The 19,787-nt window shown below is 33.5% G+C and overlaps 1 pseudogene; it reads right to left on the reverse strand.

Moving 5' to 3' along the window:
* Positions 1-3,375: 3,375 nt before the first annotated feature.
* On the reverse strand, positions 3,376-5,142 carry LOC145967119 (uncharacterized; annotated as a pseudogene).
* Positions 5,143-19,787: the final 14,645 nt, after the last annotated feature.

Genomic DNA, 19,787 nt, shown 5'->3' on the forward strand with positions numbered 1-19,787 from the left:
ACACATATATATGTATACAAAAATTTTTCATACATTTTGTATAGCTGGGTGCCCTTTTTTACTAATATAAGATACTTTACTGGCACCGCATGCGCGCGCACGGAACCCTAATCGGAATACTGGGCGTAAGCCTTGTTGCCGAAAAGTTACACGTAGTCGAAGACTCCGATTTCAAAAGAGTTTCTGCAGCTACTGGTCTTTTACTGAGCGATCGCACTCTGAGACTTAGTGAGCTGAGACTCGATGTTCCGTCGCTGCGTTCGGCCTTATATACAGAGGCTGCCGGGCTTCACTTATGCGAAACGGTTTGCCCTCATTGCCATCTGTAGGCCGGCCTGCGATTTAGCTCGGGGGAATCCCCTAGATGCGCGCTACCGTGCGCGTATCGTACGCGCGGGCTGCCGTGTGGTAGGCGCCCAGTGTAGTATGCCGGTGCGCTATTGTGGCGTATGGCAAGACGCCACACACCGTTACTAATTTCTAACGTTCCTAATAAATATATTTGTATTTTTCTAAAACGCGTTGCTTTTCTATCTTATCCGCTAATTCCCTGACACGCATCAGCTATCTCGCTCGCAACCCTATACGCTCGCTCTTGCTATTTCGCTCGCACGCTTGCTTTCTCACTTGCTCGTATCGCTTTACGTATGCTATCTCGCTCACTCGCTCGCCCGACTATTCGTATCTCTCTCGCAGTCGTATCCCTACCTGAGCGACTCGTCAGGTAGGGAAATCCCCCGGCCGAGTATATAAGCTGTTAAAGCAAGGGTTTGTCGCGCTTTAATGTGTATAACGAGTCGGGTCTCGCTCGAGTATGTTCGGGCGCCACAATCGTTGGATAAAAGGCGTAGTCGATTGATTCTAGTCGCCTAGTCTCTAAAGGCATCCCATGTGAACAAGTCACTCCAAGCGCGAGCATTGTAATAGAAAATAAAGTATATATTTCTACAGTCAAAGCCGTTTTGTCTTCCTTTCGCCCAAAACTCTCCCGAGTTGCATTAACAGGTTATGGGCCCAGGTCACCTGTACTGCGTTGAGTTACTGGCGTAAAAGGAGAAAGGTTTTCGGGTCAATAAATTCGCGAACAGTGGAGAACGGTGCGCAACGGCCATCGTGGATTGAGCGCGTGTGAAGATTCCGAGAGAAGATGCAGGTAATTCGTATCAGTCATGTCAGACGACATCCTGGCAAGAAACGTCAAGAGATTTGATGGAACGAATTTTCAAGCATGGAAATTCCATTTAAAGGCATTATTTACAACAAAAGGCATTCGAGATGTCGTTGAGGGAACAAGAGTAAGGTCGGTTGACGCGGCGGCGGCGGCAGCAACCACGTGGGAGTGCGATAACGCGAAAGCGATGTTTCTCATTACATCATCGATGGAGCCCTCATGTCTGGATTCACTTATGGTGTGTACGATCGCAAAAGATATGTGGGATAAGGTGTGCACGATGCACGAGCAAAAAGCCGTGGCCAATAAAATGGGCCTACTACAAGAGTTCCACGAGTATCGGATGGGACCAAACGAATCGATCGAGCAGCATTTTGCAAAAGTGCAAAACGGCCGCTAATTTGATCGACCTTGACGAAACAATCTCTGGTAACATTGTGATATCGAAGTTGCTGTCGAGCTTACCGCCGAAATACAGTACGCTGCGAACTACGTAGAACAGCATCGAGCCGAATCGACAAACGATCGCTAATCCGCAGACGAGATTAATTCGAGAGGAAGTAAATCTTAAGTCGGGTGGTGATGAGGGAGCGAGTGCGCTTGCAGTGTCAATGCAGAATCATCAAAAGAAAAGTGGTGATAGAAAATCCAAAAAGAAACATTCTAAGAATAAAATCGAGTATTACAAGTGCCATGAAATGGGGCATTAGTGCCATGAAATGCTCGTGAATGGCTCGTGAGTGCAAGAACGAAAAGCGCGGGAAAAGTGAACCTGAAGACAAAGACGCTTATCGTTTATCGGTGAACGAAAAGGGGTCGCAAAGGAGTCCGCGGCGGTTAAACTCTCGGGACTGTCGTGTGGGCCGAAAGGAGAGGTGCAGAATGCTCACTAGAAAGAGATCTGGCTTACCGACAGTAGGGCATCGGCGCACATGACTTTTCGACGCGAGTGGCTCACGGAGTACCGCGAAGACTCGCGAGGAGGCACTGTACTACTCGGTGATAACGAAGAGTGTAACGTTGTTGGAGTGGGGAAAGTAAATATACGAAAGCTTATGAACGGTGTGTGGGTAAAGTCGAGTATCGAAAATGTCTTACACGTGCTGAAGCTTAAAAAGAATTTGTTTTCGGTCGGAGCGTGCGTCGAAAAAAGGTATAAAGTGGTGTTTGAGGACAACCTAGTGAAGCTAAAATGAGGTGGTGAGGTGGTTGCGTCGGGGATACTTATTTACTCTTGCATTGTTATATTATTTATGTAAAAGTTTATATATTTGTAGCGTAGTCATAATAATAAATAATACAACAATAATATAACATAATGTGAGAGAGAATCTTCTGCGTAGCCACATAATTATGATTATGATTATATAGTATTTCTGCAATCATAGAAGTTTATATATTTGCTGCGTAGCCAAGAATGATTATAGAAATATCATATAATCATAATTATATGGCTACGCAGAATATTATTTTCTCTCATTATGTTATATTATATTATTTGTTATCATGACTTTGCTGCAAATAAAAGTAATTATTATTAATAATAGAAAGAGAGAAAAGCTTACCTGTTTAGGAACATTTTCTTCAGATATATCCATATTATTATCCATGTTTATTTTAACTTTTTCAATAACTTTATTGACAACAATTTATTATCAATAATCAACAATAATAATTTGACATGTAGGGTTATGTCAATTATTATTGCCGCCACTACTTCCCCAACTATATTATTCCCTATACGGATGCTTAGAACGAATCTTATTGGTGAATCATTTTTGCTTCTTAGTTTTGCTCGCAGCCAATGAGAGAACGTATCGGCGAAATAATATTGTTTTTCCGCTTTTTATTAATAGAATAAAGAATGATAATTATATGTTCTATTGCATCCTTGGTTAATAAAAAACTGATGTGCAAAAGATGACACCGAACTATATTATTGTTATCAAGAAAAGTGGTAACAACCGATCCGAGCTCGGTGAAACGCATACTCCCTCCGTCTTTTTGCCAACCGTAGGTTGGCAGCAATCGGGAGTAAAAACAAAAACAAGCAAACAAAATTATTAAATTGAACTATTATAATTATTTATAATAATTACTTAAATTACTTATAATAATAACAATCTTATAATAATAAATTACTTATAATAATAATATATACTCTAAACATTTATAATAATCACTTTTGTTTTGCGTTATATTTACTATACTATACTATTTATGGTGATGTAAATAAAACAAAATGTACCACAACAAGATGTATGCTCTACATCTGTTGATTGGTTTTCCAAATTTTCTTCTCTATTATTTTCCACTACATTTACTCCGTGCATACTGTATATTTCAGGAAATGAATTGCTTGTGGAAGGGCAAATTATCACTTCCGACAATATTTTTGGTCTAGCTGTCTCTACAATTGTTAGAAATTATGTTTATATCATCATTAATCAATAATTATATTACATAAAATGAAGAAAAAATGATTACACTAACAAAGACAGGCAAGAAAAGTTGAATATATATGCGCGGTACATACATTTTATTATTACTATGTATAATTATATAACATTCGACACACTAAAATCGAACGTTTAGGGTCTTCTTTTGAGCCTTCTTCAGTGAATAAGTATTAAATCTAAAAAACTACATGTAATGTAAAAAAGAATCGAGACATTCAATTTTAGTGTATATAGTGTTATTATACATAGCGATAATATTGTATTTATAAGAATCGAGTACGCCTATTATACCGCACTCGACCCTCATTGAATATCTTTGTTAATCTAATTAATTTCATAAGTAAAAAAGTTAAATTTAAAAATTTAAATAAAAGAAAAATGAGCTTCATGCATACCGTGTGAAATTGGAGCTGCTTTCTCTTTTTTCACGCTTTTGACTGCTTGCGGTATTCCTATAAAGCAATATGAACAATATAAGGTATGTATGGACATTCTCATTCATCATAACATTTATATTACGTAATAACAATTTAAAATATACCTTTTGAAGTTTTCTTATTTGCTTGCTCATCACAACTATGTGTCATCGTTTCCTGCATTTTTGATTTAGTATTTAATAATTCATTCAGTTGGTTCGGTGAGTCAGATACATATCCGCTTTCTATTGGTGGAATGTAATTCGAGGGCATTGTAATTTGACTGTTTTTTGATTCATCTGGAAATTTCCACAATTGTAAATTTTTATATTATAATTTTAATGTATAGAATTTTTATTTTTATATTTGAGGCTTTTGCAGTGTACATAAATATGTACATAAATATTAGTATTGGTTTCCGGGTTTAAGCCGTGTAGATTCTTCATTTTATTCCGATGTTGTGAACATTTCACTTCATCACCTGATGTATCAGGCATTTCCTGATGAAGCGAACTGAAATGTTTACTAAACGTCGGAATTACATGAAGACTTTACGCAGCTTAAACCCGAAACCAATACTAATATAGAATTTATTATAGAAATGTGTTCTATAAATACTTTCGCTACTCGTGTCGCCATACAATTTTGGTTTTTTGATAAGCCTCTTTTTCAACGTATTTTTTGTTTGTATCCGGCTGATAATATTGTCATCTGACGTAGACATGTCGCTTAATGCTTTTTCTACCGATCATGCATTTTGGTACGTTTCTATAATGTTTTCGAATAAATATTACTTTTATTTCGTATTTTAATATAAGATATAAATAAGATATAAATTTCAGATTTTAATATAAGATAAATAAGATAAATTTCAGATTTTAATATAAGATATAAATATATAAAACATACCATAAGGACCAAAGCTCTTCTGAAATGTGAATTCATCCCAATTATCACATAGTGACCATTCTTTGATGCAAGCTTGTTTAAGCAGTGTACTTTTTTTCGGCATTTGAAATGTAGACCGCTCAAAATCTATCCATATCGTTGGTACTGTTATACAGTACGTATCATATAGCAGTACGTAAAATGCCATTCTGAAAAAAATTATATATATACACATATATATAAAATGCCATTGTAAAAAAATCTTATATATATACAGGGTTTGCCAAAAGTGTGGAAACCCCTTAATGTTTCGAAAAATACGCATTTTAAAAAAAAATGTTTCATACAAAAGTTATAGGGTTTTATGTGGCGCATTACACAGCAACATTATTATGACCTCGAATAGCGTTGTCAAGGTTATGTGAAGGTCACCTCCAACTTTTTAAACGGGACACCCTATATGCTTTTGCATATTCTTGTAGCTTATCTCGAGAGCTTTCCAAAACACTATAATTAAGTTAGTTTTCATTAAGTACTTTCCGAGTTATGAGGCTTGAAATCATTTCTTAATTTTACATAAACCATAAAATATCTAGTAAAATATTCATTTTTCGATTATCTTACCTTAATACTTTTATGTACAAAATAATGAGAGGAATCAATTGGTGTAAAGAAAAAACATAGTTGTTTCTAAGAAAAAATATGTAATTTGCAATTAACAATTACATTTTTTTTTAAAAAACAACTATGTTTTTTCTTTACACCAATTGATTCCTCTCATTATTTTGTACATAAAAGTATTAAGGTAAGATAATCGAAAAATGAATATTTTACTAGATATTTTACGGTTTATGTAAAATTAACAAATGATTTCAAGCCTCATAACTCGGAAAGTACTTAATGAAAACTAACTTAATTATAGTGTTTTGGAAAGCTCTCGAGATAAGCTACAAGAATATGCAAAAGCATATAGGGTGTCCCATTTAAAAAGTTGGAGGTGACCTTCACATAACCTTGACAACGCTATTCGAGGTTATAATAATGTTGCTGTGTAATGCGCCACATAAAACCCTATAACTTTTGTATGAAACATTTTTTTTAAAATGCGTATTTTTCGAAATATTAAGGGGTTTCCACACTTTTGCTAAACCCTGTATAATTTTTGCTATATAAATATATATTTCAGATATAAAATCTATTTCTACAGATAGTAAGATCGGCTGAGTTATGTCACAGAATATCGGAAGGCTTACATCAAAATGCGAGAGAGAGGAAATGGCATATATCAATATGAATCCATTGCTGATGTTGTAAGAGCAAAAATAGATATCTCTGTAGATTTTATTATTTTTGCATCCGAAAACTTGAAAGTTGCCCATGCCTTATCGGAAGTAAGTCTTCTTTTGTATTTTCAAATATATATAAGCACACATTTTTAGCATATTCTTTTATGTTATCATTTTTTTTGTTAATTATTATTGATTATTATTGATTACTTTGTTAAGTATTGTCAATTAACAAAGTAATCAATAATAATCAATAATAATTAACAAAAAAAATGATAACATAAAAGAATATGCTAAAAATGTGCGCTTATATATATTTGAAAATACAAAAGAAGACTTAGGCCGGTATTCATAGTCCGTTCTTATATTTAAGATCGTCTTAAGAACCCATTCAACCAATCAATGACCGCATTGCAGCTATTTGATTGGTTGAATGGGTTCTTAAGACGATCTTAAATATAAGAACTATGAATACCGGCCTTACTTCCGATAAGGCATGGGCAACTTTCAAGTTTTCGGATGCAAAAATAATAAAATCTACAGAGATATCTATTTTTGCTCTTACAACATCAGCAATGGATTCATATTGATATATGCCATCTCCTCTCTCTCGCATTTTGATGTAAGCCTTCCGATATTCTGTGACATAACTCAGCCGATCTTACTATCTGTAGAAATAGATTTTATATCAGAAATATATATTTATATAGCAAAAATTATATATTAAATATTACTACAGTCCAGAAAATTATAATATACTTAGCATAAAACTGATTTTTTATACAAGCTATAAAAAAAATTCTTCTATATTTTTTACTTTTATTTTTTCACAAGAAATTATTTTGTCAATTATAATTAATTGGATTACATATATTACCATCTTTTTATATAAATTTTATTATTATATAGTTTATTATTTGAAAGCGAATATAAAATAACAATTAAATACATAATCACAAATTGTGATCATTTTCTGAATGATGACTACATTATAAAACAATTATAAAAGATTTACTTATTTATTGGTAGAAAAACATATTTCAATTATCTACGCTTATCCACGATCCATGATATATTATGCGATTATGCGGAATTAATAATAAATTAGTTATGGATTAAAAGTTACAAAAGAGATAAATTTGCTCGTTTTGCTTACACTTAAAGTCAGTACACATGAGAAAATTTTAGTATTTACCATAAGCGAATCGACCAATCACAGGACGGCGTCCATTTTATATAGCTTCCGGCTAACTTCACAATATAAAAAAATTTAATTAAAATTAAACGAATGACTCACAAACCTTTTTAATTATACTTCAAAACTCTTCATACGAAATACAAACGATTCATAAGGAGAATTTTTAATATTTAGTTATGTTGGCTAACTACATACATACTGTAAAAATGATTAATTTTTTATAATTATTCTAATTACTCACAAACGTTTTTAATCACACTTCAAACATCTTCATACGAAATACAAACGATTCCATAAGGAGATTTTTGGTTGGCTGAAAAATTTCCGGCTAACTTAATACGAATCATTCTTTTGTCGCCTTGTCGCTCGTGTCAGCCTACGTGCATACGCCTACGCAATAATACGCCGCAATATATGATGCGCAAATGTAAGTAAATGATATCTCTCGTATTATTGTTTTTATACTCTTTCTCTTCCTTCTTTCTCTAATAATTTTTTCGTCTCTTTTGTTTTACTCTTTTGTACTTCAAATAAAGTAACTAAATGAGAGTAAAGCGTATAAGTTAGACGTGTATATATATATATATATATATATATATATATATATATTTACACATAACGCTCTACTCTCATTGTGTGTGTGTGTGTGTGTGTCAGTTTATTACTTTATTTTAATTTAATCATTACAATCTTTATAATTTTTCTATTTATTTTTCAGCACGAAGTGAAGGTACCTCGCGTTCCCAGGCACAAAATAATGCATCGTCTCAGACATCATCACCCCAGATTACTGGAGTGATGATGTCTAAGACGATGCAAGAAGGACCGGCAGGGGGCCTCTGGAAGGACCTCTGGGAGCCAGGAACATGTCTCGCACACCGCCCCGCCACCCCACATACTACGTGAGAGCGACCGATTTAATAAGGTAAATCCAAAATTTTTTTTGTGCACGTGCTTCTATACACAGACAGAAAGACGATTATAATAATGCTATAATATCGAAATATTTCCTGCAATTTTCTCTTTCGCTGTATGATTTCTTCCTTACACGTACGTAATGCATGATTCGTATATATACGTATAACTTTAAATTATCATACTCACACATGCATATCTATAACCGCGCCGCCAACGGACATCACTCCTGCCTAGTGCGTGTTCATGAAAAATATATATAAAGTTATGTTTGTTTCAGCGTATCAACGAAGCAGTGCGGCGGGCAGTTAATAAGGAGCGGCGGAAGAGGCATGGCTGTCCATATGTCACTACCACCGGACCGGCATCATCAGCATATATAACGCCACCGACATATATAATGCCGCCATCGATGCCACATCCTTACGTGATGCCAACACCACCGGTATATGTAATACCGCCGACTTCTACGCCGACCTACCCCGTGGCGCCGGGATACGCAGCACCAGGATGTGCGGCATCAGGATATTCCACGCCGGGATACGCGCTATCAGGATACGCGCCACCGGGATACGCGTCACCGGGATACGCGCCATTGGGATACGCGCCACCAAGATTCTAAATTCATTCTTTTGCATTTTATATATATATATATATATATATATATATATACATATATATATACATAATATAATGTATATAATATATATGAACAATTTTTAATAATTAATTTGAGTTAAAGTAAGATTTTGACATTATATCTACATTGAAAAGGATCCGAATTGGATTGAAACGCGGCGTTTGTCATGTTCAAATTAAATAAACATTTTCATATGGTTATTGTATTGTAATAACCGTTTTATTTTTGCATATATTCCACCATTGCGTTGGTCCTTGTAGCCTTTTAACTAATTTTTATTCAAATTAATTATTAAAAATTGCTTATATATATTATATATATTATATAATGTATATATGTGTATATATATATGTATACATATATACATTATATAATATATATAATATATATGAACAATTTTTAATAATTAATTTAAGTTAAAGTGAGGTTTTGACATTATATATATGTCACACTATTAAATTGTAGCAGCAATCTCGAAAGATAATATATTGTATTGGAATAATAGCACAAATTGTTTTTCTTCAAATTTGCACACTGTGCCAATGTATGTTTTTGTCTCAACAAGATCTCAACAAATAAATGTTATCCTATTAATTATACACAGTTTTAAATTTCTCATACCCTTCTTCATACTTTCTCATTCCTTTTAATTTGAATTAATTGGATTTGCCATCATATTTAGTATAGATTTACTCTTTACCTTTTTTTTGTTCTTTTTTCTATCGTTATCAATAGTACTTCCATCTATAGTTTGAGTTAATATCATTTTATAACCCATATATATATATATATATATATATATATATATATATAAAATGGCTCACCCTGTATATATATATATATATATATATATATAAAATATATATATATATATATATAAAATGGCTCACCCTGTATGTGTATATATATATATATATATATATATATATATATATATATATATATATATACAGGGTGACCCATTTTAACTTAGGCAGCCAAATAACTCGAAAAATAAGCAAGATAGAGAAAAATGTTTTAGACAAAAGTTGTATGGTTTTGAGGGGGCCATAAGATGGTATCATTGGTTTGACCTTGAAGAGTCATTTGAAGGTCACGTGAAGGTCACTTCAATTTTTTTAAATGGAACATCCTATATATTTTTGTACATTCTTGTAGCTCATCTCGAGAGCTTTCTAAAACACTATAATTAAGTACATTTTCGTTAAGTACTTTTTGAGTTATGAGGCTTGAAATAATTTCTTAATTTTACATAAACCGTAAAATATCTTGTAAAATATTCATTTTTCGATTACCTTACCTTAATAGTTTTATGTACAAAATAATGAGAGGAATCAATTGGTGTAAAGAAAACACATAGTTGTTTCGAAGAAAAAATATGTAATTTGCAATTAACAATTCCATATTTTTTCTTAAAAACAACTATGTGTTTTCTTTACACCAATTGATTCCTCTCATTATTTTGTACATAAAAGTATTAAGGTAAGATAATCGAAAAATGAATATTTTACAAGATATTTTACGGTTTATGTAAAATTAAGAAATTATTTCAAGCATCATAACTCAAAAAGTACTTAACGGAAAGGTACTTAATTATAGTGTTTTGGAAAGCTCTCGAAATAATCTACAAGAATGTACAAAAATATATAGGGTATTCCATTTAAAAAAATTGAAGTGACCTTCACGTGACCTTCAAATGACTCTTCAAGGTCAAACCAATGATACCGTCTTATGGCCCCCTCGAAACCATACAACTTTTGTCTAAAACATTTTTCTCTATCTTGCTTATTTTTCGAGTTATTTGGCTGCCTAAGTTAAAATGGGTCACCCTGTATATACAGGGTGAGCCATTTTAATTAACGCACGCAATTATTTCGGAAACAAAGCATTTTAGAGAAAAATGTTTCAGACAAAAGTTTTATGGTTTCGAGAGGGCCATAAGATGGTATCATTGGTTTGACCTTGAAGAGTTATTTGAAGGTCACATGAAGGTCACCTTCAATTTCTTAAATGGAACCTACTATTTGTCATTGCATATTCTTGTAGCTTATCTCGAGAGCTTTCCAAAACACTATAATTAAGTACCTTTTCGTTAAGTACTTTTTGAGTTATGAGGCTTGAAATAATTTCTTAATTTTACATAAACCGTAAAATATCTTGTAAAATATTCATTTTTCGATTATCTTATCTTAATACTTTTATGTACAAAATAATGAAAGGAATCAATTGGTGTAAAGAAAACACATAGTTGTTTTTAAGAAAAAATATGGAATTGTTAATTGCAAATTATATATTTTTTCTTCAAAACAACTATGTGTTTTCTTTACACCAGTTGATTCCTCTCATTATTTTGTACGTAAAAGTATTAAGGTAAGATAATCGAAAAATGAATATTTTACAAGATATTTTACGGTTTATGTAAAATTAAGAAATTATTTCAAGCCTCATAACTCAAAAAGTACTTAACGAAAAGGTACTTAATTATAGTGTTTTGGAAAGCTCTCGAGATAAGCTACAAGAATATGCAATGACAAATAGTAGGTTCCATTTAAGAAATTGAAGGTAACCTTCATGTGACCTTCAAATAACTCTTCAAGGTCAAACCAATGATACCGTCTTATGGCCCCCTCGAAACCATAAAACTTTTGTCTGAAACATTTTTCTCTAAAATGCTTTGTTTCCGAAATAATTGCGTGCGTTAATTAAAATGGCTCACCCTGTATATATATACACACACATATATATAAAGACAGGCCCCTCACACTTCTTGCATATATATATATATATATATATATATATATATATATATATAAAGACATATATAGTATATAAAGATATATAGTATATATAGGAGATGGGAGAAGCGTATTATCGAGACAAAGAAGATACGAGAGGTTGCAAGAAATTAGTGCGTAAATCTACACACACACACACACACACACGCACGCACACACGCACGCACGCACGCACGCACGCACACATATACATACACGCACATACGCATGAACGTACAAATCATTGCATTATCTCTCTCTGATGCACGATTTTCCCTTCTCGTCTAATAAAAAAATTCCAGCACTCTCTATCGTGATGCTTGTGAACTAAGTTTGCTGCTTTTTCCACTTTATTTTACCGACATCTCGAGCACTTGTGGACTGAAATTTTCGGAAGAATGCCATTTATTAATTAGGCAATTAAATTCAGTTTTTATAATTCGACAATATTCTACGGTGCAGTACACAATCGTGAAAACTTCTGTTTTATGCATAAAAGCTATAAAACTTTTATAAGAGGCTAATATTTGTACAAGTTGACAGCTCTGACGCCATGTTGCTTTAACATGTCGATAAATAAAAATGTAATTTTATACTTTTTTCTTTCTCAATATAAAATCTCGTACTATATGGAGTTTTCACGTGTCCGTTTGCGTGTATACTTCAATTCTGGAGAAGGATTTTTAATTCTATACAGGTAATAGAAAATGGCACACTTCCGAAAATTACGGTGTTTTCGTCGATAATACAGGCGACTCCGACATCCTCTTAAACGTAATTAACATTTTTATTTTTATTTTATTTAATATTAGTTTCATATATATCAATTTCTCTTTAAATAATAAAGCGCAAGAAACTTGTTACAGCATCAATAAAAAATAATATCACACGATATAATAAAAATGTATGAAAAAATTAACATTGCATAAAATATTACATAGAACTATAATTAATATCACAAATATTATACAAAATAAAATATGACAAATATTATATAAAACTATAAAAATCACATAACATATTATATAAAATTACTACAATAACTAATACTAATATTTAATAATAATATTTAATAACTCTAACGTTAATAAAAAAAATAAAAGAAAATAAATATTTTAATTCCTTAATACCCAATTTTTATCTTTACATAATTAACTTATATTAATTTCATTTTGTAAAGATTTCCTTCAGCAATTGATTTTTTTCTTCCTTCAAATTATTTGCTCTTTTTAATTCTTTTACAAATTCTTCTTGTGTTAATCGAATCTTTTTATATTCCTCCAACTCTCTTTCTGCATGCTATATTTATTATTATTGCCATCTTTGATATTAGTTGCAAATTCTTTAATTGTTTCTTGGCAACTTTCCGACATTCGAGCAGTAGCATCTAAATGTTTTCTTTCATTTTTCTGTAATGTTTGTGTAACATGTATAATTTTGACTATACAAATCAACATCTTACGTTATAACTAAGTATACCTTCAACACTTATATTTTAACTTAATTATATATTCACAATAAGATATTCACAATAATTTACAATAAGAAATTCCTTTATATTTACTTTTTTTGATTGACTCGTTGTTGCTCTGTTTAGATTATTTTCCTTTGAAGATGTACTTGGTACTGGGCTATCTGTATTACTATCTGTGCTTGGTATCTCTGCACTATTTATATTACCATTATGGTATTAAATATCTCAAAATGATCTCTGTTTGCTATTGAATTGTCTATATTGCTATTTCTGTTAGCATTATTTATATCCATAAGTCTGCAAGAAATATTTAATAAATAAACGAAACAATCTAATTATATTAATATAAGAAATAATGCTTATTTTATTATTATAACTAATTAAAGATATTATTTACTATATATTATTGATAAAAACTATTAATTTATATTTATATTAACATCATAAAATTAATATTTACATTAATAATAAAAAAAATTAATATTTATGTACTTACAAAGATATATTTTTCCTTTGGTTTTCTCTTATAATTAACCCTTCACTATCACACACAGCTAATGGCTCTATATTATGTTTCGATCCTAGCAATTCAGTCAATTCTCTATAATAATGATATACAATTTTATTATGCATATTACCTTTGTACATTTTATACTTTTTAGAATCAATTTATATATATATTTATGTAAATACTTACGTTTCAAAGGCACATGACATACGACCTCTCCCTGTTTTTTTATTATTTAATTTCATATTTTTATATGATCGTTCAAGTGATTTGTATTTATTTTCTACTTGTAATGAGGTTGTTTTATAACCGTTTTTTTGCATTTCTAATGCTATTTTGTTCCACATCATCTTTTTCGTTTTAATTTTTCTACTTTGTAACAATTCGTTGCAATCTTTGTATAAACTAAGAAATAATTTCGTGCTCGAGTCACTCCAAGCAAATGAATCTTGTTCATGTGTAGCTTCGTTTTCTTTATTTAATATTGTATTATTATGCAACGATATAAAAATAGTTTTGTCATCTACACATAATTTTAAATTTTCGCAATTAAAATCTATTTCATCATAGTTGAATTCATACTCTACGGCACCTGTAAATATATTATATATTTCAATCTTTTTTTTTTGTTGTTTAAACATTTCTTAATTTTTAGATGAATTTTTTATATCTTCAGTAACACATGTAACAGTTCCATTGTTGTTAATGATGATGTTGCCATCCGAATCTTTTTTTAAAAACGCAAATTCCATATTTTCTTTTATAATAATTATTACCTTGAATAATTATGACATTTTCTAAACTTTTGATAGCGTATTTTTAGTTATGTTTACAAATCACTCTGCACTGAACTGACGGCACTACCTCACGACTCAGTGCAGGCAGTACAATGAACTATTGCACTACACGCTATTACACTTCGAAAACGAACAGCATATCTGACGTCATTTCCAGAAAATCGAACGCTTCGGTGTACACTCTTTGCACTAGTGTACACTAGTTCAGAAAGTTCTTCGAAAATGAACAAACCTAATGTCTCGATGCCTTCAGGTCGCGGTCGCGTCGCGTTAACACGCGGGGATGTCGCGAAACGTTCGATAGTCGAAATTAATAATTCGGATAACCTATGCTTCCCTCGAGCCTTCGTAGTATAATAGCTCAAACTTATAGCGAGCGCGGTAATATCCGTACAGGCGAGCTGCATGAGAAATGGAACGCGAGAAGATATCCGCATTCTTCGTTACAACGCGAATGTGCATTGCAATTAACGAGAAATGCCGGTGTCGTAATACCGGAAGAGGGTTGTGGAATTCGCGAAATCGAACGTTTCCAACGTTATTTCGCCGCCGACAATATCACGATTGTTGTGTATAATTTTAATACTTTCGGTCGTGGCGAAAAACCGTTGTATGACGGAACCGAAATACTCACTTCTCTCAGACGCGAGTCCTCGCGGCGATTATCGCATATTGCGAGGATTCGCAACATTATAATCCTATTTTAAATTTAAAAGCCGCCGCTGGTACTCGCGATTATTGTGTAGCGTGTAATGTAAGCTTTCGAAATGATAGGCCTAATAGTCACCAAATATGTTATTGCTAAGATACATGAGAAGACATATATATACATTGTCACGTTCTGGTAACTTCGATTAGTTGGTTCCGTGAGACAGGATCTTCCAACAGTTTTACGAGTTCGACAGAACGTTTTAGTTGTGGGTTCTTCTTGCGGTTAAGGGGGTAAAACCCCAGGATAATTAACTGCTTTGAGTTGAATTTTCTTCGCTGATGATTAAAGAAGTATACTCTTGTTTAAAATTTGAATTCTTTATTCTGAACTGACTTGATCTAGCGTTTTACAGTACGAGTAAGAATCTGAGTGAGTCTAAGTCTAGAGTGAATCTACGAGAATGCCCGCTCTTCCGTTGTTGGAAGTGTTTTTATACACTTTTGAAATTGAGTGGTAGGGATAATTTATGACAGAGTTTTAAGAACAAATTCCTTGGCTTATTCTATGAAATGGATTTTTGCGAACTTCTTGGGTGGTCTTTAAGAGAAAGTTTTCTAGGAATACGCATTAACTGATTCTCTGAATGCATTGCTTGCAAGGTCGTGTTCTACATACATTATAGTAGTTATAATAAATTACGATAAATGACCTTTTTCAAAGATTTACAATAATTGATTATTTAGAATATTGGTCATTTATCATGATTTTTACATAAATAGATTCTCCTTAATCTTTTTTAGACATATTTTACATTATTTTATATAGTTTGTATAATAAAAGGAGTTCATATTTAAAAGGATTTCCTTATATCGGTCCTTGTCTTTCCCAAGTATTACATATAAGTCTATCTCGCTCGTATAGATGATTCATATATGTCTCTCTCTCTCAGATTCACATTTTATTATAGGTGACATATAAGTGTGTCTCTCTTAGTTTCATGTTAGTTTGTGCTTGTAGCTTATTGGATGGAAGATAGTGAGAAAAGAAAAATTTCTGCTGGATCTAGGGGTTGCCGGACGTGACATCTCCCCCGTTGGAGAAATTCGGTCCCCGAATTTAAAATACTATTTCTTATAAGAGATGCTTTTGAATAATGAATAATTTATTAGTTGAAGAAATGCTAGTAATTTTATTAATATAAGATGTGTATGTTATATGAGGAGATCAGAAAAGGGATTGATAATGAGAACAATAATAATAATTGTTAGTTAATATGAATAATGGATTTATTTGATTTTGTATATATATAGCGCTTCCTATTAAATATAGGAAACAGAGGCATGTTAATTTTTGGATTTTTTAATTTTTCTTTTTAACCATTCTATAATAAATGTAATATATCTTATATATTAAAAATTTTCTTTTCCCCTTTTGTATTTTATTTCTAAAGGAATGAGAGAGAGATATAATAATTGTATACTTATTACTAAAAAATTTCTAAAGCAAAAGTTAAAACGAAAACTCGTTATTCCTAAATTACGATTATTTAGTTCGTATAAATGCTTGAATTATGATACAATTTGCCAATGTAAAACGCAAATACATTAGTGGAGTCGGTGTTGACATATATTTTTACGCATATGTGAAGGATATTGAATTATATAATATTCAGCGCAATATTATTTATTAAAAATTCTATAAGTATTGCTTCCTCATATATATATATTTTATATTACGCTTATGTTACATCCCGCGCCTGATTTTTCCACGAACTTGCATGTAAATCTTCTAAGTTTCTTTCAGCGCATTTGAAAAGCGCGCCAAGGCGCGCTATGACACCGAACTCCGACTAGCGGCCGAGCGCGGCACTGCGTTAGATTTAAGCCTCCGCCAAGCGCCCAGAGATGGCGCTCCGCTAGGGCCCCTCTCTCTCCAAGCTCCCCACTTTCGACCGCCGCAGCAGTCGAGCCGCCGAAATCGAGGGACTTCGGAGCGGGCCCAGACTCAGTCAGTCTAACTCGCGACACCGAACCGACAAGTCCTAAGCTGGACTCTAACTCTAATTCCATATCATAATCTTAACTCAAATTCCAAATTCATTATAAATTCATTCTCGAATCTAAGTGCTAGTTTAAATATATTACATTTTGTGTATTATTTTAGAAATATATATTAGTGTGTGCTAAACTTCGTGATCATTCAAAAGAATCCTAATTCAACAAAATCCACATCCCACGCGACGCGACGTTAATATACAGATATTCTTAACCAGGCACGTGCTACTAAATTATAACAATTAAATCGAGTTTTCGTATTTGAAGTGACGACAGAGAGGACAAACCGCTCGTCGCCTACAGAAAATACGAAGCATAATTGATTACTTCTGATTCAAAGTGACGACTCAGAGAGGACAAGCCGCTCGACGTCTACAGAAAATCCGAAGCATAATCAATCATTTCTGATTTGAAGTGACGGCTCAGAGAGGACAAGCCGCTCGACGCCTACAGAAAATCCGAATATGACTTTAATTTTCTACAATGCCTAAAACACGCCGTGCCGGTAGGAAAAATCAACTCCGTCGGATGATAGCGAGACATTACTACGCCGCGTCCACCAATTATATCGATATCGTAGAAACAAACCACTACGATAAAGAATACGAACAATTATTCGCGAGTGCAAATAAAACCACGTGCTTAATAAAGTGGCCAGAACGACTCATCCCCATCGACGTTGATAACCAGCCGCATCAACCCGCTTCCGTTCATCCCGGAGACCCGCGTGGAGCGCCGCGATCCCCGCCTACCAGTGCAGCCTGATTAATCAACGCGGCCAGGCCACGTGGAAATTAATCTTCGAAAGGAAATGAAGCGAAGCCATCTTGGAGGTAAGTGACGGTTGAAAATTCCTGTTTGTGCAAGTCACGACTTTTTGCCAGGCCCATCGTGTTTTTGTATAAGGTTTCACTTTTACGATCTTAGCCCGACCCTTCGGCGCCGCGGTACATTCCAGTGGTCAATCGAGTCCCTCTGTATTAAATCCCCGGCCTTATCTCCGCGAATTACCGCGAATACCGGCTCTATTCCGCGAATAATAGCCAAATATTAATAATAATAATAACAACAATTCGAATTCATAGTGATAAATGACCGCGGTCCTCTCCTTAAGCTGTAATTAACGAAATTATGAATTGGGATTTAATCCGACGCTTGGGATTTAACGCAACGACCTACTAACCCATTTTCAACTTTGGGATTTAACGCGATGACCCACTGACCCAGTGACCTAATTTTTATTTTGGGATTTAACGCGATGACCCACTGACCCAGTGACCTAATTTTTATTTTGGGATTTAACGCGATGACCCACTGACCCAGTGACCTAATTTTATTTTGGGATTTAATGCGATGACCCAGTGACCTACATAAATTGACCCAATTACCCCGTGACCTACTTTCCCGAATCCCTTTAAACCGACGCTGCGTTAAAGGGACTTAGTCCCAACCGAGACCTACTTTCAAGAAAATCCCTGGAAAATCGGATTTCACCCGATAAAATCGCTCTCCCCCGATGCGATCCCGCGTGTTTCGTGATCGGATCACTCAAGCCCCCCTTAATACCCCCGATCTCTCCCTGAGCTTTTGCCAGAAAGCTTGCGGTTTCGCGAATAATCAAACTAGAGCCGCTCTGTGCGCATTCTGTTATTATTCCCTGCCCGCTGAAGAGCGTCTACGGTATAATTACGTGACGAAACATAGACTTATAATTGGCGAACCCATCGGATTCGGGTGTTACTCCTGTGGAAGTAGATTAAGTAGCATCAGAATTAGCGACGAATGCCCCGAGTGCCCTGAACGACTTCTAGACTATTGGCTACACCCTGCCAATCATCCAGTAACTCAAGACGGTAATATAGTGTTACGTCCCGCAACAAAATTTTTATTTTTATTTAAACACGCAAAAATTGCCTCTATAATATTTAAACTGTAATTCCACCGACGAACATATAAATCTTAATCCCACCGAGTAACATATTATTGTTAATATAAATTAATATTGTTAATTAAAATTCCATCACGCCATTTATTGTCACCAATATTTCTTATAAAATCTCACCGCGCAATGTAATATCACCAATACTTATAGTACATCAATATCATTCCGCCGCGCGATATACTATTGTCAATATCTCCGAAAATAATCTTTCTCTGTTAAGAAGCTAGCTATACATAACATAACCTCACTTAGGAATGATAGAAATAATTTTAAGTCCTCACTTAGGAATGATAGAAATAATTTTAAGTATTTGCCCACATATAGTATCATCCGCATAAAAATTACCTACTTTACCGACAATAGGCAAAATCACCCACACAAAAGTTACCGACAGTCGATAAAATAAATTCCTACTTTACCGACAGAGTAAAAGTTACCGACAGAAAAATTACCGACGGAAGGTAAAATAAATTCCTACTTTACCGACAGAGTAAAAGTTACCGACAGAAAAATTACCGACGGTCGATAAGGAAGTTTTCTACCTTACCGACAGAGTAAAAGTTACCGACAGAAAAATTACCGACGGTCGATAAGGAAGTTTTTTACCTTACCG

This window comes from Camponotus vicinus, unplaced genomic scaffold (genome assembly GCF_025532165.1).
Source record: "Camponotus vicinus isolate PSW18456_S1 unplaced genomic scaffold, iyCamVici1.0 SCAF_2, whole genome shotgun sequence".
NCBI lineage: Eukaryota > Metazoa > Arthropoda > Insecta > Hymenoptera > Formicidae > Camponotus > Camponotus vicinus.